At 34.9% G+C, this 26,213-nt stretch overlaps 1 protein-coding gene and 1 long non-coding RNA gene across 3 annotated transcripts in view; one reads left to right on the top strand and one right to left on the bottom strand.

The window, feature by feature from the left end:
- Nucleotides 1-26,213, bottom strand: part of TET2 (tet methylcytosine dioxygenase 2) — a 135,119-nt gene that overhangs the window by 96,560 nt on the left and 12,346 nt on the right. The window lies entirely within an intron of this gene.
- LOC144616154 (uncharacterized) lies at nucleotides 7,388-25,906 on the top strand. Its single transcript, XR_013555187.1, has 3 exons — nucleotides 7,388-7,474; nucleotides 23,633-23,812; nucleotides 25,735-25,906. It is a non-coding gene; the product is annotated as an uncharacterized LOC144616154 (long non-coding RNA).

The following is a 26,213-nucleotide window of genomic DNA, read 5'->3' as shown; positions in this document are numbered from 1 at the left end:
TATTCCACTGTTAGGAATACCACACTTTATTCATGATGGATATTTGGGTTATTTCTACTTTTTAGCTATTATAAATAATGCTGCTATGAACATTCATTTACAAGCCTTTTTATATTGTGGTAAAATATATACAACATAAAATTTAGCATTTTAACCATATTTTAAGTGTATAGTTCTGTAGCATTAAGCAGTCTTATTGTTGTTATGCAACCATCCTTATCTAGAAATTTTTCATCTTCTCGAACTCAAACTCTCTGCCCATTAATCAAGAACTCCCCAGGGTGCCTGGGGGGGCTCATTCAGTTAAGCATCCAATGTTTGGTTTTACCTTAGGTCATGATTTCACAGGTTGTGAGTTCAAGCCCCACATCAGGCTCTGTGCTCTGCACTGAGATTGCAGAGCCTGCTTGGGATTCTCTCCCTCTCCTTCTTTCTCTGCCCTTCCCATGCTCATGCATACTTTCTCTCTCTCTCTCTCAAAATAAATATACCAAAAAAAAAAAAAAAAAAAAAAATCAAGAACTCCCAGTCTCCCCTCTCCCAAGCCCCTGGCAAACACAATTCTACTTTTTGTCTCTATGGATCTGATTATTCTAGGTAACTCATATAAGCAGAAGTATATTTGCTCTTTTGTGACTGGCTATTTCATTTAGCATGTCTTCAAGATTTGTCCATGTTGTAGCATGTGTCAGAATTTCTTCCCTTTTTAAAGCTGAATAGTTTCCATTATATGTATACACCACATTTTATCTACTCATCTGTAGATGGACATTTGTGTTGCTTCCACCTTTAGGCCATTGTGAATAATGTTCTTTGAACATGGGTATTCACTATTTGTAAGTTTTTGTGTGGACATACATTTTTAATTCTCTTAGAAGTGGAATTCCTAGAAATGGAATTGCTGAGTCATATGATAATTACGTATTTAACCTTCTGAGGAATTGCCAAACTTCTGCAGAGTGGCTATGCTGTTTTACGTTCCCGTCAGCAATGTATGAGGGTTCCAATTTTTCCTTATCGTCACCAACACTTGCTATTGTCTTTTTTTTTTTTTTAAAGTCATCCTAGTAAGTATGAAGTAGTAGAAGATTTAGCTTCTAAGTGATTAATACAAGATACGGACTTACTGCAGTAGTTCAGATACACTGAACAAGAGGTGAGTCTGAACAAGAGGGTGGCAGAGGAAATAAAATAAAATGATCAAGCAGGGAAATATTACTGATTGGGAAAGGAGTGGATATTTACTAACATTCTAGAAATAGGGAGAAAAATAAAGGCTCAGTTGTGGTAGTAAAGCTTTGAGTTTAGTTGCAAAGAAAAATAATGGTATTAACCAGAGATAATTCTGAAAAGAAATCTGAAATGACAAAATAAATTCTTGACATGATATGTTTGAGAACCTCTATATTCCAAATAAATAATTATCAGACAAGAGGTCAGGGTTGGAGACAATGAAATATCTTGTGTTTTTAGAAAGGATCAAAGAAGCATTGGAAAGATTAGAAGAGGGACATTGTATACGCCTAGATTCCTTAAAGCTGGGTTTACAGATTCCTTAAAGCTGGGTTTACAGATTCCTTAAAGCTGGGTTTACTTATGGCTCAAAAGTTAAGGAATACAGAACAGAACCATACAGTTGCCCTCCTGTTTTCTGCTTAAAATAATATAAAACTTACATAGTAAAATAATATATTCTTTATACTCGGAGCTTTACCAGAACTTTAGCTGTAAGTCCCCTGAAGTGGTATTAGATTTTTATCTATCCTTTCAGGCACTCAGGACACCAGTGCCCTCGGTTCAGAATGGTGTGAGCAGGCTTAGTGGTACCACTAAGGGTTGGCACAAGATCAAGAGTCCTAGAGAAATGAGTGTCACTACAAGCAGTAATCTGGTGGGCTGGAAACCAGCTGGCAAACTATCATGGAGAACATGAAGTTACACTTTTTTATGCCCCAAACAGCCCCCTTAAAAAAGAAACCACCCCAACAATTAGAATGTACACCCACAAGAGACCACAAATCTCTCGTCACAACATAGTTCTTCAACAGTCCACGATCCTGGCACTGTTCAGTTTGGGAAAATCTCCAATATAGAAACATTCAGAAATCAATAGAGGGATGACTCATGTGCTGGGGACCTTGACTGAAAGAAAAGTTTAATACTATTTAGGATGCTATGGTAAATATTCTCAAAGAAAATGCAAAACATTGTCAGTCAGCTTACACATTGAGTTTTCCCTCTGACCTGATATACTGAGATTATACCAAAAATCACCCAGAAGACAAAACAGAACAAACACGAAGGCAACTGCTGAAGACAAAGGTCAAAGTAAGAGCCATAAGAGAAAAAATAACCTAAGAGGGAAAGCCTATGAGTATGTTTAAATGTTCTCATTCCCACACACATATCCACATTTTTATTTTAATGAAATAAACCTCAGGGTCAAAGTTGTAATCTTTCTGAGGATAATGTGGTTCCAAGGCAGATTTTTGTTTCCTAAATTAAAGTCTATTCTGGCATTTAATCTTCATAAACCATTCACTGTGTCTTAAAAGGATAGTATCTACTCTCTACAGTATTTTCTATAATGTAGATAAAAAAAAAAACAATGACCATAAAAATTGCTAAGATTTATTGAATGCATTCTTAGCCATTTAATCTTCAAAATATTGTCAGCTGTGTCCTTTAGCACACACTTTGTAGGTGGTGGACGTCCAGAGCCTGTGCTCTTAGCTACCATGCTTCATAAACCTCTGACCAGGTAGAAGAGATTCAACGAAGGAAACATTTCATTTTGGTGAAAGAGAAATTATTCTGTATTTCAAACCCTAGAAGCAGACACTTTCTCTCAAAATCAAAGTAAAACTTTTCTCTGCCTATAAACATGTTACTTTACCTATAAACATGTATATATCAATACAAACTATGCATCATGTACAGAAATCTCTCTTTGGGGCCTTAAATATTGTCCTTTCAATCACTGATCAAAAGTCATGAATACTTTGATCACAAACTATGTTTATCCTGATGGATCTAGTCCTTCCTTTCCCCTTTGTGCTACCTGTCCATCCTCACTGCATGTCTCTTCAAAGCTCCCAGCAATAGGTGTTTCCTTCTGTTGTGATGCCGCCTCAGCTGCTCCCCTGCTCAAATGTGATCCTCCTCCAGGTCTAAATGGGGTCACACTGGAGTTCACTGAAAGCAGGTTACTGACATCAGCAGGATATGCCCATAAAATGGTTTTCCTCCTCCATCTCCCCCTTACTCCCTCCCATACCCTTTCTCTGCAAGTACATGATCCCAACTGTATGGTGCCCAAAGGGAAGTGCTATTTCAGAATGTCAGCTGCTTGGCAGAAATGACTATTCTATTAATGCTTAAAAAAAAAAAAATCACTACAGCAGTTAAAACTCTAAGAAGAAAACTAAAGGAAGTTTTCATGCATATTTACTCCCTAAACTTCCTAACAGAGACAAAGTGGTAACTCCAAGGAAAAATTCAGTAAGCCTTTAAAGAACAAATTCCACTACGCTAAAAACAAATATGCACCAAACAAGGGTGTTTCTAATCAATAATCTTTAAAAATCTAAAACTGCCAAACAAAGCTGAACTATTAGGCAGAAGCTGTAAATTGTTTGGCACCGTATTTCCATTACACAAAGAAATTATTTTAAGAACCAACCACAGTGGGGCATCTGGGTGGCTCAAGTGGTTACATATCCACTTTTGATTTGGGCTCAGGTCATGATCTCATGGTTCGTGAGACTGAGCCCCACAATGGGCTCTGCACTGACAGTGTAGACCCTGCTTGGGATTCCCTTTCCCTCTCTCTCTGTCCCTCCGCCATGCATGTGTGCTCTCATAAATAAATAAATTAATTAATTTAAAAAAATAATGAATCACAGAAATGTAGATAGACATAAATTCATTTGGTATTTTATGTAATTATCAGATCAATTTATATATCTTTCAGAAACAAACAAAAAGTTATGATGGAACAGATGTTTTTAAAAACCAAGATGGAGACACCAAATTAGAAGAAAACACTGAATAAAATTCAAACGGAAAATAACCCACATATAAATTTTTTCATCTGAGATGAAAACATTTCTTTGACATTCTGACACCTGCTAATATTTGACCTCATTGGTCTGAGACTGGGCTATTATAAACAAACAGAGATGTGCCCAATATCTTAACTCTGAAAAGCCAACAGAGAACGTGGTTTACAATTCCCTGTAACAGAATTGCCATTCCTAGCATCCAAGCATTTGGGGGATCCTGTCTAGAAATTTCATGTAGTGAAAGAGAGGAAAGAGGTAAAGAAAAGCATGTGTACTTATTTAATGGCTTGTCTGTCATTTCCTTTTTTCTTCACACACAGAACTTGGGAGAGTTGGCAACTGTATTTATATGGTTGACTGCAGGACAACAATTCTACTGGGAGCTAGGTTTTGAGCTGAATCTCAAAAGAAATTTCTCTCTCATAACCCTTACAAACCCATAAACAAACTAAGGAAGTGGGAAGATGGAAGATATAACCAAAGTATAAATCCATCTCAGGTTCTAATTTTGGCATTAATCCTCCATAACTTCATGATCTTGAGCCAGTCACTTGAGGAAAGTGTGGACTAGAGAAGTCTATAGAATGCTGAATTGTATTATCTCTGTTCCAAATCAGGTTTAGGCTTTATGATTCTATGACTTAGATACTATCTAATTTGATATGGATGGAACAAATACATGTTATTTTAGAAAAGGAGGTATCGCAAAAATGAACAAGGTGTAAATAATTAGCAAAATTATATTGGTAGATTTATCCCAATTTAAATATGCTTATATGACATTAAAACCTTATAATAAATAATTCTTACACTATAATATGTAACTGTAAGCAATGGCCACGATGCTCATTATTGATTGCAAAGAAATTTTTACATGTATATTCTATTCTAGAATATACAATATGTGTTCTATTCCTTCAGATATGGCAATTTCATGTTATAAAGTGCTGTAATGAATTTTTCAGAGTAATGAAGCTACTACCATGGTTCATTTAGAGTCAGTTGCTAATTACATCCATTTATAACAGCCATAGATTATGGATCAATAACTTGGTAGACTGTGCTTTTTAAAAAACTGTTTCAAATCTGCAACATTAACCTAGCTATTTTTTAAGTGAGTTCATTCTCCTTACTCTTTAGTAAAATTATTAGGTATATACTAACCCAGTTTTTTTAGGACAGATGGAAAGTAAAAGAATAAAATTTTAAATCATTAATTATGATATAAATTATTCAACAGCCCAAAGAATATCTTCATGTAAAAATGCTAGAAGTCATATGGGCTATGTGAGCTAAAGTTTAAAGCCATTACATTAATAACATCAATACAAACAACAAAGGATCAATGGGAAAATAATCTAATGCTTGACAAGATGACAAACTGTATAAATAAAATTTTATATTATATGTAAAACTGCCAACACTTAATTTTTTACTATTTGTAAAAAGCAATATTGCTTCAGTTATAATACTGTCTACATTTTGCGCTCTAAAATTAAACAAGGAATGTTATCAAGTCCTTTTTCTTTTTCTTTTTTTTTTAATTTTTTTTAACGTTTATTTATTTTTGAGACAGAGAGAGACAGAGCATGAACAGGGGAGGGGCAGAGAGAGAGAGACACAGAATCGGAAGCAGGCTCCATCCAGGCTCTGAGCCATCAGCCCAGAGTCCGACGTGGGGCTCGAACTCACGGACCGCGAGACCGTGACCTGAGCTGAAGTCGGACGCCCAACCGACTGAGCCACCCAGGCGCCCCTATCAAGTCCTTTTTCTAATTAAAGGCAAAGAAAGGAGAATGGAAACTCCACAAATCTCTCAAAGATTCGAATTTTATTTTGTTCCTTAAAATGGAATATTACACTGAAAAGATGCAGAACATACAGGAAAACTCTGAAGTTATGCTTACCAGGACCGTTAAAAACAAATTAAGCATTTTGCAAAATTGAAGTGTCATTAAGATGATATAAAATACTTTTATCATAAGATCTTCTTAAAAACAGTTTTTTAACCATGAAATTAAGACAAATAAATGGTGATTCTCTTGCCATGGACATGAGTGGTAGCAAAAATAGTTATAGCTGGCATGATGAAACATGGGTCATAGGGCTGGAGGAGGGTTTTAGAGCCCACCTATAGGCTATATATTATTATTTTAGTTACATGATTTTGGAGAGATCCAGGGAGTCATGCAAAGGGAGTCACAGTATCTTAGGGAAGAATTCTCTGGCTATTTTGGAAATATTTCGGTAACAAGCAGAATAGCCCCATTCACGTATACCTGCTGTCTATCAGCTCAGGCTGTTTGTATAATTCTTAAATACAGATTTTAAAAAGCATAAGCGGGGCGCCTGGGTGGCTCAGTCGGTTGAGCGTCCGACTTCAGCCCAGGTCATGATCTCGCGGTCCGTGGGTTCGAGCCCCGCGTCGGGCTCTGTGCTGACAGCTCGGTGCCCGGAGCCTATTTCAGATTCTGTGTCTCCCTCTCTCTCTGACCCTCCCCTGTTCATGCTCTGTCTCTCTCTGTCTCAAAAATAAATAAACATAAAATCTTTTTTTTTAATAAAAAAGCATTAAGCATTTCTTTAAGTGTTTGCACTTAAATCTACTACTTGTTGTTGGATAAAATGTTAACTATGAATTTTGGCAGTTAGCAAGCAACATCATGGGGGAAGAAACGAGAATTTAAAGATGAAAGTGGTTTTTCTTTTTAATTTTCAAAATGAAACAAAAATTACAAAAATATTGTATGCCATTATTAAAACTATCAAAAATGAGAATATGAAGTTAACTTCAAGTAATGACCAGGATGACAGAATTTAAATATCTTTCTCCCTAAAGATCTTTAGAATAAAAAGTTGTAATCACACTTAAGACTGGAGAATCATATAAATGAATGAGAAACTCAAATAGGTACTTAAATAACAAAATTTTGACATAATAGTTTTTCACCAAATTATCATGTTCATATTAAATGGGATTTTCATATATTAAATTTCCTGGAGATAATGTTCAACTATTGCTACTTAGTATAGCTGATCTCTTAGGAATAAGCAAAATCATAAGGAAGAAATAGCAGCATAATTTTAAAAAAAAATTGATACAATGTTACAGAGATGTAGGGGGTGGTCTATATAGAACTGCATATTTAGAAACTGTTTTAAATCATTTTTTTATTTGCTACAGCTTCTAGGTGGAATACATACATCTAAATAGCATGAATTTATTGTTTATTGTCCTCTTGTTGAAAGGAATTAAAGTCACCTAGCAACCTCTGTGTTGCAGAAACCAAAATAGAATAGTTGGTTGTCTCTTACCAATTCATCTCAAATGGAAGAGTGTAAGCAAGTAGAGAAGTACGGTTTGCGCTATGCTGTGGTGCTCTGATGCATATTTTTCATCACATAACAAGGTAAAAAACATCAAGAAATTCTCAGGGAAAAAACCTCCTCTAAAAGCATATTAAGTGTTACTAAATTGAGAGCTTACAAATCTCGACCACAAAGACAGACATATATACACACAACTCCAAAAAAATAACAAAAGACTTAACCAGAGTATATAGATCACAGTTTAGAGTAGGGGACTAATAAATAATGGAAACTTTGTTAAGGGCTTTAAAATATTCTAGGTAGAAATAGAAATAGGCATAATAATTTATAGAAGAATAGACTTTATTTTTGAACTTATTTTTATAGAGGCAAACAAGGAATGAAAATTACAGTAGGACAGGAGGTCGTTAGCGAAAGCAACTTTAACATGGAGGAAAAATATGAGCATTTGAATTATAAAGAATAATAAGAGGATAATATCAATTAGAATGTGAAATGCTATTTGTGATAATGGAATGATAGTAAATGATAGAGCGTATTTAGATTTCAGAAAGTTTTTTTTTTTTTTTTGAGTGTCATTCCAGAGTGCAGGAAATAAGCTCTACAATAAACATAACTTAGCTCCCTAGTAAAACAAAGAAACTATATATTTTAAAAGGAAAGAGCTCAGTAATTATAGAACACATATTTTATATATGTGAATATATAAGAGCAGAAAAGAGGAGTATGTAAGAATTTGTATTTTCCTCTATGTATTAATGACTGCGGTTTCGGAATGTGGGGCAACAATTCTAGATAGTGAAAGAAAAGTCACCATTTTTAAATCATCATCAAGCAAAGTGGAATTTGGGGAAAAGGAAGCCACTGACTCTGCCTTCAGAGAAGAATGTCTGGGAAAAGTCCTTTGTGCCAAGTTGACACTGGCTCATAGACCATGGAAATCAATATTGAATGTCTTGATTCTTCATTGGTTCTAAGCAGATGAGAAGGTACATGAAAATTGGAACATCTAACTCCTATACTTGGTGATATGAAAATGTCATTCCTAAGAAGGGTCAATTGTCAACTGACCAGAAAGGCAAACCTACTCTAACCTCCAAGAATGAACCAATAAAGATGGGAAGGAAAACAAATAAATAACCACCAGTATATGCATGTTATTTCAGCTCATTTGGCCATTAAAAGCTAGATACACTGCATGCGAAAAACCTCTTACCTTTTGAGAAAGATGAGTAATACTGAAGAACTTAATAGTGGGATAAACTTAACCAGGTCTCACTAGGAATGCAGCTGCTTTACAGAACCTTACTGCAGACAGTCTTATAGTGGGATGTCAATCTTCCCTCCAGCAAGTGCCAATGAAATGACTTAACACTCCAGGTTTATGCCAGGTCAGTGTACACAGGTCATGTCCAGAGCCATGAATGAAGTCATGCTTTATCAGAAAGCAGGTCAGAGGTGACATAAATCATGTCGGTGTAACAGCTGACTAAAAATAAGTTTCTATGATAAGCAGTCATTTCCTAAATGAAGAAGATATATCCCCTCCGTTTTTGAGGAGTGACGGGAGGGGGATCCTCACATAAAACCAAATAAGTCTTTTTCATCTTCAACACTCTGAGAAAAGGCATGGAGTCTGTAGGTACATGAATTTGGCTGGTAGTCTTTGATGTACCATGGACACCAAATGAAGCCACTTGAATTATGCCTATCAGCTGCCTCTGGACATCCCCTGCCTCCTCTTCCACTTGCCTTTTTATGAAGGACTAATGCTACTTGTTTATTTTAAGTATGGTTGTAGGTCAGTTGAGAAGGAGATGAAGTCATTTTTCCTCAACTTCAGGTTGGAAAACTGACTGACTTGAATCGAAACATTACAGCTACCCATAATAAAGAGAAGACATACTTGTATTGCCTAATTTATTTCCTTTTTATCCATTTAGAGGTTTTTTTTTTTTTCAGGTTACTTTGTGTTTTTAACTAATAAACTTTATTTTTTTAGAAAAAATTCAGGTTCACTCTAAAACTTAGCAGAAAGTACATAGCTACACACGTGCACACTCTCCCTATCAACATCCCTCATCAGAGTTGCACATTTATTATAACTGATGAACCTACACTGATACATCATTATCACCCAAAGTCCATAGCTTACATTAGGGCTCACTCTTGGCGTTGTATGTTCTGTGAGCTTTGACAGATGTATCCACCACTGTAGTATATTACAGAGTAGTTTCTCTATACTAAAAATTCTCTATACCATGCTTATTCATCCCTTCTTACCCCCTAATCTGTGAAAAACACTGATCTTTTTGCTATCTACATAATTTTGCCTTTTTCAGAGTGTCCTACAACTGGTCTCAGACAGAATGGCTTATTTAATATGCATTTGAGTTTCTTCCATGTTTCTTTATGGTTTGATAGCATTTTTTTGTTTGTTTTAGTGCTGAATAATATTCCACTGTCTGACTTCCAAAGTTTATTTATTCATTCACTCACTGAAAGATAGTTTTGGCAATTATGAAGAAAGCCGCTATCAACACCATGTGCAGGTTTCTGTGTGGACATAACTTTTTAACTCCTTTGGGTAAACATCAAGGAGTACAATTGCTGGATTGTATGGTAAGAACAAGTTCAATTTGGTAAGAAACTACCAAACTTTCTTCCAAAGTGGCTGCACCATTTTGCATGCCCACCAGCAAGGAAGGCTTTTTGTCACTCTACATCCTTCCCAGCATTTGGTGTGTCAGGTATGTAGTAGAATATCATTGTTGTTTTAATTTGCAATTCCTTAATGATATATGATGTTGAATATTTTTCACATGCTTACTTGCATCTGTATATCTCTTTTGGTGAGGTATCTGTTCAGGTCTTTGCCCATTTTAAAAATTATGTTGCTCATTTTTTAAAAGTGTTGAGAATTTGAGGTATACTTTGTATATTTTGGATAACAGTCCTTTATCAGATGAGTCTTTTATACATAGTTTCTCCCAGTCTGTGACTTGTATTCTCACTCTCTTGACATTGACGTTAGCAGGGCAGAATTTTTTAACTTTAAAGAAGTTCAGCTTAAAAATTATTACTTTCATGAATCATGTCTTTGGTGTTGTAGGTAAAAAGTCATCGACATATCTAAGCTCATCTAGGTTTTCTCCTATGTCACATCTAGGAGTTTTATAGTTTTGCATTTTACATTTAGGTCTGTGATCCATTTTGAGTTAATTTTTGTGAAAAGTGTAAGGTTTGTGTCTATATCCATGTTGTTGCATGTGGATGTCCAGTTGTTTCCATACCATTTTCTGAAAAGATTATTTTTATTGTACAGCCTTTATTTAGCCTTGTAAAAGACGAGTTGACTGTATTTATGTGGATCTATTTCTGGGCTCCTGTTCTGTTCTACTGATCTATTTTTTGATCCTTTCACTGATACCAGCCTGTATTGATTGTTGCAGCTTTATAGTAAGATTTGAAGTTGAGTTGTGTTGGTCCTCCAACTTTAATCTTCTCCTTCAATATTGTGTCTGAATATTGAATTTTCTGCCTCTCCATATAAACTTTATAATCCGTTTGTTGATATTCACAAATATTGGGATTTTGATTGAAATTGCGTTGTATCTATAGATCAGGTTGGGAAGAACTGAAAACTTGACAATATCGAGTCCTCCTATCCACAAACATGGACTTTCTCTCCATTCATTTCTTTTTTAGGTATCTTTCATCAGAATGCTGTAGTCTTCCTCCTACAGATGTTGTACCTATTTTGTTAAATTTGTACCTAAGCACCTCATTTGGGGGGATACTAATGTAAACGGTAACGTGATTTCAACTTCAAGTTCCACTTGCTCATTGTCGATATATAGGAAAAGTGATTGACTTCTGTATATTAACCTTGTACTCTGCGACCTTGCTGTAATTGCTTATTAGTTGCAGGACATTTTTTTTGTTGATTATTTCAGGTTTTCTACATAGAAGATCATGTCATCTGAGAACAGTTTTATTTCTTCTTTTTCAATTTATATACCTTTTATTTCCTTTTCTTGGCTTACTGCATTAACTAAGACTTCCATTATTATGTTGAAAAGCAGTCGTAAGAGGGGAGGGACATCCTTGCCTTGTTCCTGATCTTGGGAAAATTTTGTTTCTTACCATTAACTGTGATGTTAGCTGTAGGCTTTTTGTAGATGTTCTTCATCATGCTGAGGAAGTTTCCCTTTAGTCTTAGTCTGCTGAGACGTTTTATCATGAATAGGTTTTGGATTCTGTGAAATGCTTTTTTTTTATATCCATGGATACGATGATATAGTTTTTCTTCTTCTAATCTGTTAATGTAATCAATTCATTAATTGACTTTTGCACGTTGGACCAACTTGCACACCTGACATAAATCTAACTTGGTCATAGTGTATGATTCTTTTTATATATTGTGAAGTTTAATAATTTTGTTAAGGATTTCTGTATCTGTGTTCATGAGAGATACTGTTCTGTTGTTTTCTTTTCGGTAGTTTTCTTTCTATGTCTTTGTCTAGTTTTGTATTAGGGTAATGTTGGCCTCAGAATGAGTTAGGAAGTATTCCTTCTGCTTCAGTTCTGTGAAAGACATTATAGACAATTGGTATAATTTCTTCCTTAAGTGTTTGACAGAGTTCACCAGTGAACCAATATGGGTCTGATGCTTTCTTTTTTGGAAGGTTATAAATTATAGATTCAATTTCTTTAGTAGATATAGTTCTATTTAGATTTGCTAATTCTTCTTGTGTGAGTTTTGGCAGACTGTGCCTTTAAAAAATTCGTCCTTTTAATCTAATTTACCAAATTTGTGCACATATAGTGGTTCTTTTATTAACCTTTTAATGTCCATGGGATCTGTAGTGCTGTCCTCTCTTTTATTTCTAATATTAGTCATTTGTGTCTTTTTATCTTAGTTAACTGGCTAGAGGCTCATCTATTTTATTGAAATTTTCAAAGAACCACCTTTAGTTTTGTTGGGTTTTCTCTATTATTTTCATTTTCATTGATTTCTCTTCTAATTTTTTATTTTTCTGCTTATTTTGGATTTAATTTGCTTTTTGTCTAGTTTCCTAAAATAGAAGCTTAGATTATTGATTTTAGATCTTCTTTTCTAATATATGCATTCAATGCTATAAATTTCCCTATAAGCCCTATTTTCACTGCATCACACAAACTTTGATAACTTTTATTTTCATTTTCATTTAGTTCAAACATTTTTCAGATTTATAATAACTTCTTTGCACCTTTTTTTTAAACAATGTGTTCTGAGGTCCTCAGTGAAATTCTCTGACAGCAAGAAATCACAAAAAATGAAGTAAGCAGACAGTAAAACCATAAGTAGCACTGGAACTGCATGACAAATCAGTGTCAACTAGAGTAGTTCACAATATTTTTATAGATCTTGTGATTCCTTCCTTGATCCATGTGCTATTTATAAGTATGTTGTTAAATCTCCAAGTATTTGGGATTTTCCAACGATCTTCCTATTACTGATTTCTAATTCCCTTGTGGTCTGTGAGCAGGCATTGCATAATTTCTATTCTTTTAACCTTGTTAAGGTATGTTTGATGGCCCAAAATATGGTCTGTGTTGGTTAAATGTTCCATGAGAACTTGAAAAGAATATGTAATCTGCTGCTGTTGGATGAAGTAGTCTATAGATGTCAATTATATCCAGTTGATTGATGGTGCTATTGAGCTCAACTATATTCTTACTGATTTTCTGCCTGCTGGATCAGTCCACTTCTGACACAGGAGCATTAAAGTCTCCAATTATAATAGGGGATTCATCTATTTTTCCTTGCAGCTCTATCAGTTTTTGCCTCAGGTATTTTGACACTGTTGTTAGATGCATGCACATTAAGGACTGTTATGTCTTCTTGGAGTGTTGACTTCTTCAACATTAAGAATATCTTTTTTATGTCTAATAGTCTTCTTTACTCTTAAGTCTGATCTGTTTGAAATTAAAGCAGCTACCCCAGCTTTTCTTTTAATTAGTGTTAACATGCTATATATTTCTGCATCTCTTCACTTTTAACCTGCATCTATCTTTATACTTAATGTAAGCATCTTTTAGATAATATGTAGTTGGGTCTTGTTTTCTTGATCCACTCTGATTATCTTTTAATTGGTGAATTTAGGCCATTGACACTTAAGGTGATTATTGATACAGTTGATTAATATCTGCCATATTTACTACTGTTTTCTAATTATTGCCTTTGGTCTGTTCCTATTTTTGTCTTCCACACTCTTTTTCTCTTTTATGTTTTTAATCGAGCTTTTTTTTTAATGTTCATTTATTAATTTTTGAGAGAGAGAAAGAGAGAGCAGGGGAGGGGCAGAGAGAGAGAAAGAGAGAGAGAGAGAGAGAGAGAGAGAGAGAGAGAAAGAGAGAGAGAGAGAGAGAGAGAGAGAGAGAGAGAAAGAGAAAGAGAGAGAGAGAGAGAGAGAATCCCAAGCAGGCTCTACACTAACAGTGGGAGCTCGAACTCACAAACTGTAAGATCATGACCTGAGCCAAAACCAGGAGTCAGATGCTTAACTGACCACCAATGTACCCCTAATTGAGCTTTTTATAGGTTTCCTTTTTTTCTTCTTTCTTAGCATAGTAGTTTTACTTCTTTTTAAACTGTCTTCAGTGATTGCCTTAGAGTTTGCAATATATGTTTACAACTAATTCAAGTTCACTTTCAAATAATACTATCCCACTTCCTGGGTAATGCAAGTACCTTATAATAACAAAATATTCTTAATTTCTCCTCTTGTTTCTGTATCATTTCTGTCATTTATTTCACTTACACACTTAATAAATTGTTATTATTTTGAATGAACTGTTATATGTTAGAATTAACAAATGAAACAGAAAAGGTTTTATTTTACCTTCAGTGATTTATTCTTTAATGTTCTTCCTCTCTTTATGTTGACCCTAGTTTCTGATCTATGTCATTTTCTTTCTCCCTGAAGAATTTTTAAAAACATTTCTTGCGAGGAAATCTACTGTCAATGAATTCCCTCAATTTTTGTTTGTCTGAGAAAACTCTTTATTTCTCCTTCACTTTTGTAAGATAATTTCAGAGGGTACAGAATTCTAGGTTGGTGGGTTTTTTTTCTCTCAACACTTTAAATGTCTCCCTCTACTCTCCTCTTGCTTGTATGGTGTCCCAGGAGAGGTCGGATATAATTCTTATCTTTGCTCCTCTATAGGTGGAGGTGTAGTTCTCTTCTGGCTTATTCAAGAATTTTTCTTTATCTTTGATTTCAGAAGTTTGAATATGATATGCCTACATGTAGTGTTTTTGTTTTTTGTTTTTATTTTTATTTTTTTTTGGTATTTATCTAACTTGGGTGTTCTCTGAGCTCCCTGGATCTGTGGTTTGGTGTCTGACATTAACTTGGGAAAATTCTCAAACATTACTGCTTCAAATATTGCTTCTGTTCCTTTCTCTCTTCTTCTTCTTCTTCTCATATTCTCATTATGTCTGTATCACATCTTTTGTAATTGTCCCACAGTTCTTGGATAGTGTTTTTCCCCTGCACTTTTTCTCTTTACTTGTCAGTTTTAGAAGTTTCCAGTCAGAGTCTCAAACTCAGAGATTACTTCCTCAGTCATATCCAGTCTACTAATGAGTATATCAAGGTATTTTTCATTTCTATATTTTTGATTTCTAACATTTTTTTCTTTCTTAAAATTTCTATCTCTCTGCTTACATTATCCATATGTTCTTGCATGATGTCTACTTTTTTCATTAAAGCCCTTCATACATTAACCACAGTTTTTAAAAATTCCTGGTGTGATAGTTCCAACATTCGTGCCATATTTGATTCTGAATCTAATACATGTTCAGTCTCTTTGAACTGTTTGAACATAGAAGGTTAGAGGGAGCTGAAGTTGGGAACTGCCCTTCTCCCAGGTATTTTGGGCTCTGGCAAATAGTTTCTTTTGAAAGCAGGCCTTATTAAGAAGAACAGAATGGGGGCGCCTGGGTGGCTCAGTCGGTTAAGCGTCCGACTTCGGCTCAGGTCATGATCTCACAGTCCGTGAGTTCGAGCCCCGCATCGGGCTCTGTGTTGACAGCTCAGAGCCTGGAGCCCGTTTCAGATTCTGTGTCTCACTCTCTCTCTGTCCCTCCCCTGTTCATGCTCTGTCTCTCTGTCTCAAAAATAAATAAACATTAAAAAAAAAAAATAAAAAATAAAAAGAAGAACAGAATGTTCTGGCATATTTCAAAATGGTTCATCTCTCCCCCTACTGAAGTACAAGGGGACTTTCCTCTGATATTTACTGAGGGTACCTGGTAGATCACCTGGAGGTGAAACTCATGAAAGGCAGGGGGAATCCCCATACCTGTGTCCCCCTGGGTTTTTTACTCTATGACATCCACACTGAGCCTCCAGCAATTTGTTTTACAGTTCAGGTTTCTCTACCCTGGCACTGGTTCCTTTGGATGTTTCTACTTCTGTGGGTTTCTGCTCTGATAAGTTATGGTTCTCTATATTTGCCTGTCTCTCCACTTTTGGGGGCAGTGGTTTGCCCTCTGATGTCACTTCTCTGACAGAACTAAGAAGAGTTGTTGATTTTTTCAATTTGTTCAGTGTTTCACTTATTGGGATGGTAAGCTCCTTACATGTTAAAGTGGAAATTGGGAACATCAGGGTTTTTTTTAAATATATTTTTTAACTTTTTAACCATATGTAATTCTAGTAATATATCAACTCTTTTTTTTTTTTCTAAATATGTATTAGGAAATACTAGTGACTATAAATTCTGTGTGTATGGTGAGACATTTCTCAAAAAGGGCTCTTACAATGTACAAATCATCTATAAGAAGAAAGCAGTGGTAAAATGTCTTTTAAGGCCTGTCAAATAAGGTGTAGGGTTACCATAGCTATGTACATAAATTTGCTCTTTTCTCTCTTTGATATCCCTAAAATTTGATTCATGTATCTACTGTAGTGATAGAACAAACTGAAGTTCTAGGTAAAAATGGAATTAGCACATTAAACTCATGGTTATAATAATTTTGTCAATGTGTATGTTGACATAGAGATCTATGGTCCTTTGAAGTCACTGCTACCTACTATTAAGAAACGATACTGAACTGACCCTGAAACAATGTGGGGGTTGGGGTGCTGACTCTCTTCACAGTCAAAAATCTATGTATAACTTTTGACTTCTCAAAACTTAACTATTAATAGCCTACTACTGACCAGAAGCCTTGCCGATAACATAAGCAGTCAACACATACTTTGTATATGTATTCTATATTGTATTCTTACAATAAAGTAAGCTAGAGAAAATATTAATAAGAAAATCATATGGAGGAAAAAATACATTTCCATTGTATTTATTAAAAAAAAAAAATCTGTGTATAAGTGGACCCAAGCAGTTCAAACCTGTGTTGTTCAAGGGTCAATTGGACAATTTTTACAGGCATGAGTAAAATGTTTTATATCTCTATGTATATACATCTACTGTCAGTCAATATTTCATTAAACTGAAGTCCTGAAAAAGTCTCAAGATTTTTCATAATCAGTATTAATCTGTTAAATTATAATCCTATTTATACACCAGCTTGTTTGAGGAATTATCCTAATGATAGTAGCCTGACTTCAAAGATATTTTAATTTATGTAGTATTAGTATCTTAATAAATGGACTTTTGCATTCACTGAGAAACAGAGAAAATAAATCAGCAAATTTCTTTGGATTTCCTAGACTCATCAACTTTGTATTCTCCTAGCAAATCTGTCATTTTCAAAACTAGACTTTACTTCCTTTACTTACTAAAATGACTCATTATTATCTCATTTTTCAATAAACTTGATATTTTCTTAAAAAATTAATCCAGGAAGTTATCACTTTAGTGTACTATATATAGTATGTAGCAATTTTATGTAAATTTTCCTTTAAGGATTAAAGATAGGTAAAGTTTTTATCCTTTGGTTTGGCATGCAGGAGTGAACAACATCCTCTTAAAAAACAAAATCTATATACTTAAGAGGTCTGAGAAGCAGAATTCTTTTTCCTATCTATTCTCTGAAGGGATATTTAAGGTTTGGTTAAAGGAAATAAGACCAAAGTAATTTTGCTCTCTACTCTGTCAGAAAAGTATTATCATTGCATAACAAGATAGTAGTAGCATAGTCAACTTAGAAAAAACTGTTAATTGCTTCTATCAGTTTCATTCCCAAAAATGTATCATCTGCTAGAACACTTCTGATGAATACTCTTTCCCTCACGTAAAGATTTTTCTTTTTTTAAATTGGACAAAGAGCTAATTAGTTTCACATCTTAGGTCCACAAATATTCTCACATTATGAGAAACACTGCTGAAAGTAAAAAGACTATCTGTAAGACACCCTGAATTCAACCTTAAGAGTTTTGAAATGTTTCTCCTAAACATACAGGCATTTAAGTGTAATATTATTTTTTTCTTTGAAAGGAAATAATAATGTGGTCATTTACAAAATGCAATAAAACAAATTAACATCAGCTATATGCCTCAAGTAGTCACATATAATATATATCTGCTATGCTGAATTTTAAGTTCAGTGAAATTTCAAAAAATGTTGTCCAAGTCCTTCATTTGTTAAATGAGGAAACTGTAAACTTCCTGCCCAGCATCACATGAAAGGTCAAAGCCTCATTTAAAGTCAACAATGCCATTTGCAATACAAAATATGCACTAATTTTTTGGCCTCTGAGAAATGCATACTATGGACATATGAAGGAGATGACAAGCCTTGAAAGAAGGTTAGAAAACAGACTTCCCAAACAGGTAAAGGCAAGAATATGAAAATGAATAATGCAATCTGAAAGAGTCTGGTCTATTTCTATAGGTCTGTCCACAAGTATGAACACTGCCTTACCTATTCCAACATCTCAGGTATCACATTATACTTTTCACTATTAGAGATAGGTATAATACTGGCAGCATGAACCAACATCCTTTATCAAAAAGCAGCTGTAGCTCAAGAGCTGAACCTTGCTCTCACTCCAGAATTTAAATATTACAGAAGATGACTCAGTAAGTTATACTGTTTAAGACTTTTTGGACCTCTGTTTTTTTTTTTTTTTTCCATTTTCTTGCAATTTTTAAAGAATAGAAGATCAATAAGGGATTATTGGTTCCTGCTACCTGGTTATATATTATTATGTCAAAAACTCATTAATCAATTCTCTGATTTCAGAAAGTCCTCTATACTTGGAAGAAAAGTAAAGAAGGAGCTACTCTACCGATTTGTACTTAATTTCACTAGTATTGAGTAGAATATTACTCACTCTAGGTTTCTTATGCTACTAAGTCTTTGGAATGACAATTCTCTGTAAGTATTGGTCTGCATTCAACAAATATAGACTGTAGCTTATAATGTTCCTGGCATTATGCTAGACACTGGAGATAACATTTTGAACAAAACAGAAGTAGAATGCCATCACAGAGCTTACAAATCAAACTCAAATTCCGTAGGATTTTGAAACTTTAATAATAAATACAGTAATAGCAGCAAAAAAATGCACTCAAAATATTACGGATTTATTTTAGCCATATTTAAAGTGAATAAAGAAGGTATTTCAAAACCAGTGGAAAACATGCATATGAAGAATCATCTACCTGTAACTATTTTTCACTATGAAATAAATGCCAAGTTCTCTCGAACCCAGAACTAAGGAACTAATTGAATATTATCTCATCATGATAGGAGATACTGAGAGATCTTGGAAACAGTGCTATGTCTTGTAGCCCAGAAGGGAGTTGGTAGCCACACAACTGAAAGAAAGGAAGCAGAGGGAAGAACACAGGCAGTGCTCATCTTTCAGGCGGCTTGAGCTCCAAAGTCTATTTATAAATCAGTTGTTTAAAACGTAAAGTAGTTTTGCAAATCATGCTTATAGTTTGAACTGGTCACAAAAGTCTCTTAAACACACAATGTAACTGAATACTATTCAATTGCAGTAACATCAGAAAGTACAGTTGCCAACATACATGGTATTGTAGCTACAAATATTTCCTTGGTTCCAGAGCTCCTGGGATAATGTCTGAGCTATGGCACATGGACCCCAAAGCCTCATTTCACCTATCTGTGCTCAGTGGATATTTTATCTATCTTTATTTTCTGATGGGAAGAATAAGGAAAGAAGATACAACACTGGTAGCCTTATGAGAAAAGCAGTAAAAATAAATTTATATCATTACCATTGTTTTTCACTATTTTTATTCCCTCATACATTCACCAACTACTGCCTGAGTGCCTACCACTGCCAGCCATGGCTCTGTATGCTGGAGCTATATGTCAGGGATCCAAAAAATGCCTCTGTTCTCATAAAACTCACATCTACTAGAGGAAGCAAACAAGAAACAATTTTCTTTTAAAGCAGGAAAACACATACTCTGCAAAGTGATGACAATCTTAAGAAAGAAAACAAGGCAAGGTAAGAATGCCAGTTCCATTAGACAAAATGATTAGGGAATGTGTCCCTGAAAAAGTAATGCTTAAGGAGAGATTAGAAAGAAGGGAAAGAAGCAGTACATGTGGATATCTGAAGGAAGGGTGTTCCACGAAGAAGGAACAGCAAGTGCAAAAACCTGCAGGAAAGAGGATGCCCATCTTGTTGCCAGGACAGCAAGAAAGCCATGAAGGTTCGAACAAGAGACAAGAATGACCGTTTACTGAAATGTGAACAGTGCCTGGATTACCCGACACCTTGTAGGCCATGGAAAGACTTTAGCTTTTATTTTGAAATAAATAGGGATCCACTAATGGTTTTAAGCAGAGAGGCAAGAGCTGACTCAATTTTAAATGATCACTTGAATTTCTGGGTTTGGGTAAAATACCATGGTGAGGTGAGGAGGGAGCAAATGCAGAAGTAGAGAGACCCGTTATGAGGATATTAGGGAAAAAATATTCAAAGACATCATGATGGTTTCAGAGTGTGTGGAAATGATGGGACATATGTTTGGGATGTATTTCAAAGGTAGAGTTAAGAGATTTTGTTTAGGAATTGGGTATTTCTTGTCTGTTTTTTCTAGTGTTCCCTTCTTTCCCTCAAGTTAGGGAAGTGGGGCTCTAAAAAGATTATGTTTTATGGATTTTGCATTTATCTTCAAAGTTTTCTGAGCAGTGCAAAAATGGTGAAATTTAAATTTCATCTCCTCTTCTTAGTTTCTGGTATCTGTTACAAGCAGCAAAATAGGTAGAAGATATGAAGATGAGCAAAGTATCTTCAAATATCTAGGAATTAGATAATCAACATTAGATCTGCACACGATGAACCACCACTGTTAGGACTAATAAGCACATTCACTGACTCTATCTAGGTATTATAATACTGCAGCATGATAGGGGAATATGAGGGCTTAGTAAACAATCATACACACCAAGTTTGGAAAATTGGTCAGTAATGGACTCTAGCTCTATTATTACTTTTTTAAGGAGTATAAAGTACCAATGAAACTATGAACGTATGTATATGTTTTCTATGTACACATTATACATATAGTACACACACACATTTTTTAATGTTTGTTGCATTCTTAGAGTTAAGATAAAATTTAATTCTTTGTTGCTCTAATTTTTTTTTTCACAAAATTTCATTAATTCCTTAGGATTTGAGCTGCAAAACAGCCTTCCATTAGAAAGAGTCAGTCAGAGGATATAAGAATTTGGGGAAATTAAAATTCCTTTTTCTTTTTTTTTTTTTTTAAGAGACAGAGAGACAGAGATGTGCAAGTGGGGAGGGGCAGAGGGAGAAGGAGAGAGAATCTTAAGCAGGCTCCACACCCAGCACGGAGCCCAACACAAGCTTGATCTCAGGGCAGTGAGATGGTGACCTGAGACCAAATCAAGAGTCAGACCCTTAACTGACTGAGCCACCCAGGTGCCCCTAAAATTTAATTCTTAACATTTAAAAAAGATCAAAAGCATTGTGAAAATATGAGAAGAGTTTAATAAGCAAGAAAAATAAATTGAGGGGGTGAACAGTTAACTCATGTACAGTTAACATGAGTTCCATAAAGAGAGAAGAAAAAATAGAGGGGAAAAAATAATCAAAGCTAAACATATGAAAAGTTCCTAAAATGGAATAAAGGCACTTGTTTCTGGATTGTACAGGATCATTTAGTGCTGAGTAGGATGCATTTTAAAAGAACTATGCCTAGACAGATCTGGACTTAGATTTTCCTGTGAGTTTTTAATTTTCTAGGTGGAATTTCAGAGCTGACAAGGTAAAGATCCTAATTTCCATTTAAATTAAAAAAAAACTTACTTTAAAAAAATGAAATCAAATTTTTATCAGATACCTATCTCATAAACAACCCTGGATAAAAGTCTCCCAAGTTTTGAGGGGGATCATATACACAATAATTTATCAATTAACTCTGCAGAAAAATTAAGGAATTTTGGATATGCAATCAATCAATTTGCTTCCTATCCATCATCTCTCGAAAACAAACCAAGAATAAAATCTTGGGGATGTATGCAAGGAGGAAAAAAAAAAAAAAAGAATCAAATATCTAGAAAGACAAAGGAGTGAAGTAATAAAGTAGACCTCACCAGGAAAATAATGAAAAGAAACTAATTCAGAAAAGAAGAACCAGGGGGGCGCCTGGGTGGCTCAGTCGGTTGAGTGTCCGACTTCGGCTAAGGTCATGATCCCGCGGTCTGTGAGTTTGAGCCATGCGTTGGGCTCTGTACTGACAGCTCAGAGCCTGGAGCCTGCTTTGGATTCTGTGTCTCCCTCTCTCTCTACCCCTCCCCCGCTCATGCTCTGTCTGTCTCTCTCTCTCTCTCTCTCTCTCTCTGTCAAAAATAAATACACACATTAAAAAAAAGTTAAAAAAAAAACAAGCAGGGAGCATAGAGAAGAATGACTTTAAGAAGGTATATTTCATTCACCAAGTGATATAATTAAGAAATTGGAAAAATCATTTTGATATGATGAAAGCATAAAATTCTTCTATCAAAAATAGCAAAGGGGGAGATTAGAATTTTCAAGAAAAATTTAAAGCTCACAGAAAAATATAAGTCCAAATGTGAAAGAAACTAAAATATGGCACAGTTTTGAGGAAATAAAGGAATTTAAGAAAATGGAATCTATTTTATCTTGATGCTTAAAATATTATCTTTGGAACATACTAAGTTTTAATGCTATGGGATCATTTTTTCCTTCTCTGAATATGCAACTGTACCACTTGGTATTATTATACTGAATTCTATTTTTTATAATCATAACATTGTAAATGCTGTGTTGTTGTTTTTCAATTAGCATTGAGCAACAAAACAAGCAGAGGAGAAACAGCTATAGATGAAGAACAGAGGGCAAAGATTACAAACTTAGCGATATAGAATGGTATAGAACATAAAAGTTGGCACAAGGCAAGGAAGGAAAAGTACATGGAAATGTGAAATGCTCATGTTCATATCTTGCATAGTGGGGAATCAGAAGCTGTGGCCTAATGTTGATAGTTTTGAAAATTAAGTGTATTATTGTAGGAGAAATTAATAAAGACATATTTATGATTGTATTGTTTATGTTACCATGTATCTGTATTTTTTGAAAACTCACTGCAGAAACTAACCAAACATCTCCTTTTTTGTGTTTCCTATTTCTCAGAAATGATAGTTCAGACAGGGATGGTACTCAAGAATATTTCCAACCTACACAAGGCAACCTGTCTGTCTATCTATCTATATATACTGAGGGTCTGCTATGCACTTGGTTGCATGTTAATTATTGAAGGGGATTCAATGGACATACAAGATAGGATCCTGGCTCTCAAGGAAACTTCTATCATGATGAAAGGAGGCAGTTGCTGACACATAAATAGCTGATATATTTTAAACTGTTTAGTAATTGGGAGACACTCCAAAACATCTTTCACATGGGCCCCAAATCCCATGACACCACCATGTAAGGAATCTTCATTCTTACGGGAAGCCCCTGGGATTAGCACAACAAGACTATCATCTATCTTTGAGCAAGGTGTGCCAAAGTATCTGTTCTTGTTCCTAAATACAGGATATGAAACAGAATAAGAGCAAGTAACATCTACAGTCCTTAGTAGTTTTTAAATCATGCATGCTATCCTTCTGTATTTCTATGGACAAGCTTGTGTTCTTTCAGTGTACCTAATAAAGATAGTTAAAAGATGACTGTGAACAGATGAAACTATGGACTCATAATTTTTATCCTAATTTAAATAACAAAAGGGACGGAAATAATGTTTCCCTCTAGGGGCATTCTTCAGAGACCATGCTGTCACACTTGTACAATCTCTGTCAGACTCCAATGTTGAAAAAGCTATGCCAACTCTTGTGCCTGGGACCATTCAGGAATGGTCATACCTTTGAACAGAATCATATCTTTGAGCAGAGGGCTGGATGCATCCTGGGAAATTCCCCACCTGACCAGTCTGTAAGTCCTACAATTTCCATCTCATTATGCTTTTTAAAAGATCATGGTATTGATTCTTTCTTATGACTGTATATATTCCACAAGTGCAAGGAGAATGGCTTTCTTCTTTCCTAATACATAGATGCTCAACATAAGCTTAAAGAATGAATACTTATTCAATCACTGCAACTGTGCCAAGTAATATGCTGGATGTTTTATTTATATTAACTCATAATTTGTTCCCTTTTCGCAACATGGGAGATAAAAATTATTACGTATTCCTATTTCACAGATGGAACAGATTCAGAGAGGCTAAAGCTACTATGTTGACTAAAAACATACACAGCTTATAAGAAGGAAAGTCAGGATTCAAAACTAGATCTTCCTAACCCCAAAGGCCAAACTGTTTAATGGCAGCCGGCTGTTTAAGAATTCATTGTGATCCATGAGAAATAAGGAGGCAATATAGATTCCTTTGGTAGGAAAATATGGTGAAAAGCAAGAATAACCATAGAAGGATGGAAAGAAAGGTCACACAGGTCAGAACACCAAGGAGGAAGAAATTACAGTACTATAGGAATGGGGTGAAAATAAGGCGATATTAAATATAATTCCAAGTGTATATGGAGGTTTAAAACCCTATGTCTTGTTTTTTTTTTTTTCTCAGTAAAATGGGAATATATAGCACAAAAAAAAAAAAAAAGAAGTTATGTGAGAAGAAAATAAGATAATCTCTGTAAAGTGCCTAGCATGATGCTTAACACAATGTAAGAACATAGTCAATAGTAGCTATTATTAGAATGATAGATATCCTATTATGTAATTTGAGGTAACTGTCTTTCCCTTCCCATGGCTCCATTTTCTCAATTGTAAATGCAACAGATAGGTTGGAGAGTCTCTAAAGTCCTTTTTGGCTGATAACAATTTATGGCTCTATTTTTGAAAATGAACTATATTTTTGCAAATCTGATGAATGATTTATTGAAATGTTTGAAGGTGGTGGGAATCCAGGTGGAAATATCTTATAAGGAACTGAAAACAACTCTAGTTTACATAGCTAGATCTAAAATATAAAAACATATTCAAACACACATATAAGTGCAAACAGAGTTAAACCCACAGTTCAGAAAAAAAACTGTTAAAAGTTCAAAAGAAGGTACATGAAAAAGTGATAAATTGTCAGAAGTAGGAGAGTTTGAAAGATATCTTTAAAATGTTCATAATTTGTGAGACAGCATTTATTCTTAAAAACTCTTTATATTCTAATTTTTTTTACATGTTTTTCCCTCACCATTTTAGGAATTTTTCCATGTTAAACATAATTGCTGGCATTTAGTTGAATGAATGCCACCACTTTGTTATTACATATTTTAAATTATCACTTACCTTTTTTCCTTTATCATGATTCTACGAGATAACATGGGGGTTCCCCCTCCCATATTGTTGCAGATATAAACAGATTATAATTTAAGTAGTTCTAAGCAAACATATTCAGTGATTTTGGAAAGCATTTCTATATGTACTAGGAAAGGCATATTTTCAAACATAAAAAAATAATGAGAAAAGAACAATTTTAAAACATGAGAAAATGGCAGCTCTAACTCCAATCTTTTCCAGCAGATATGCGGTAACATTATTAGAGACGGTTAAGTTGCCACAATAGCTTCTAAGAGTCTGAGTCAGCTTGGTTATGAGACACAGTGGCACTCTTAAGAGCTTCGTCACCTTCAGTCTTTGGATACTAAAGCGCTTAGTCACCTGTCAGGGTTAAAAGCTACTATTTTAAGTTCAAAGTGGAAAGCTCCCTTTGAGTGGTAACAATAGTTTAAAATAACAATGTGGGGGGTTGGGGGAAGCCTCCTTTATTCATCTACCATTCCCTCTACCCCAAATATTACTACAATCAGTGCTTTCTTATTCTGTTATCAATATTCTCGATCCAGGCCGCTAAACAATTTGAGATACAGACCACTCCTTCTACCACCATTGTTGCATCACTGGTGTTCAGAATTCTGGAACAGTGTGTGTAAACATTAAAGCCACGTGTGCCTGACCACATGGGAAGGCATCAGGATGACCTGGAACTCCCTAGCAAGAGGGAACGCCTGGCGCCAATCTCTACATCACCAAGCCAGCGGTTTATGTGTATGCTATTTGATTCCTCAGCTGTCTTACAAAAGAACCATATAAAAAAAAGTCATTTACACAAATGACTGAGAATTTTGTGCAACTTCATGGTATCTGTAAAAATGCACGCCATCAGTTATTTTTCTCGCTTTATATTCATAGACAGAAACTTTTACTATGGTTCATTTAATTCACCATTTCTACCAAGAGGACTTCACTCATATCAAAAGTCTAAGATCCACGTAAGCAAGTACATGTGTGCACACACGCACATATACACACACTCAGTAGAAAA

Source organism: Panthera onca, chromosome B1, assembly GCF_046562875.1.
Source record: "Panthera onca isolate mPanOnc1 chromosome B1, mPanOnc1 haplotype 2, whole genome shotgun sequence".
Classification (NCBI taxonomy): Eukaryota; Metazoa; Chordata; class Mammalia; order Carnivora; family Felidae; genus Panthera; species Panthera onca.
This window is presented reverse-complemented; position numbering and strand designations above follow the sequence as displayed.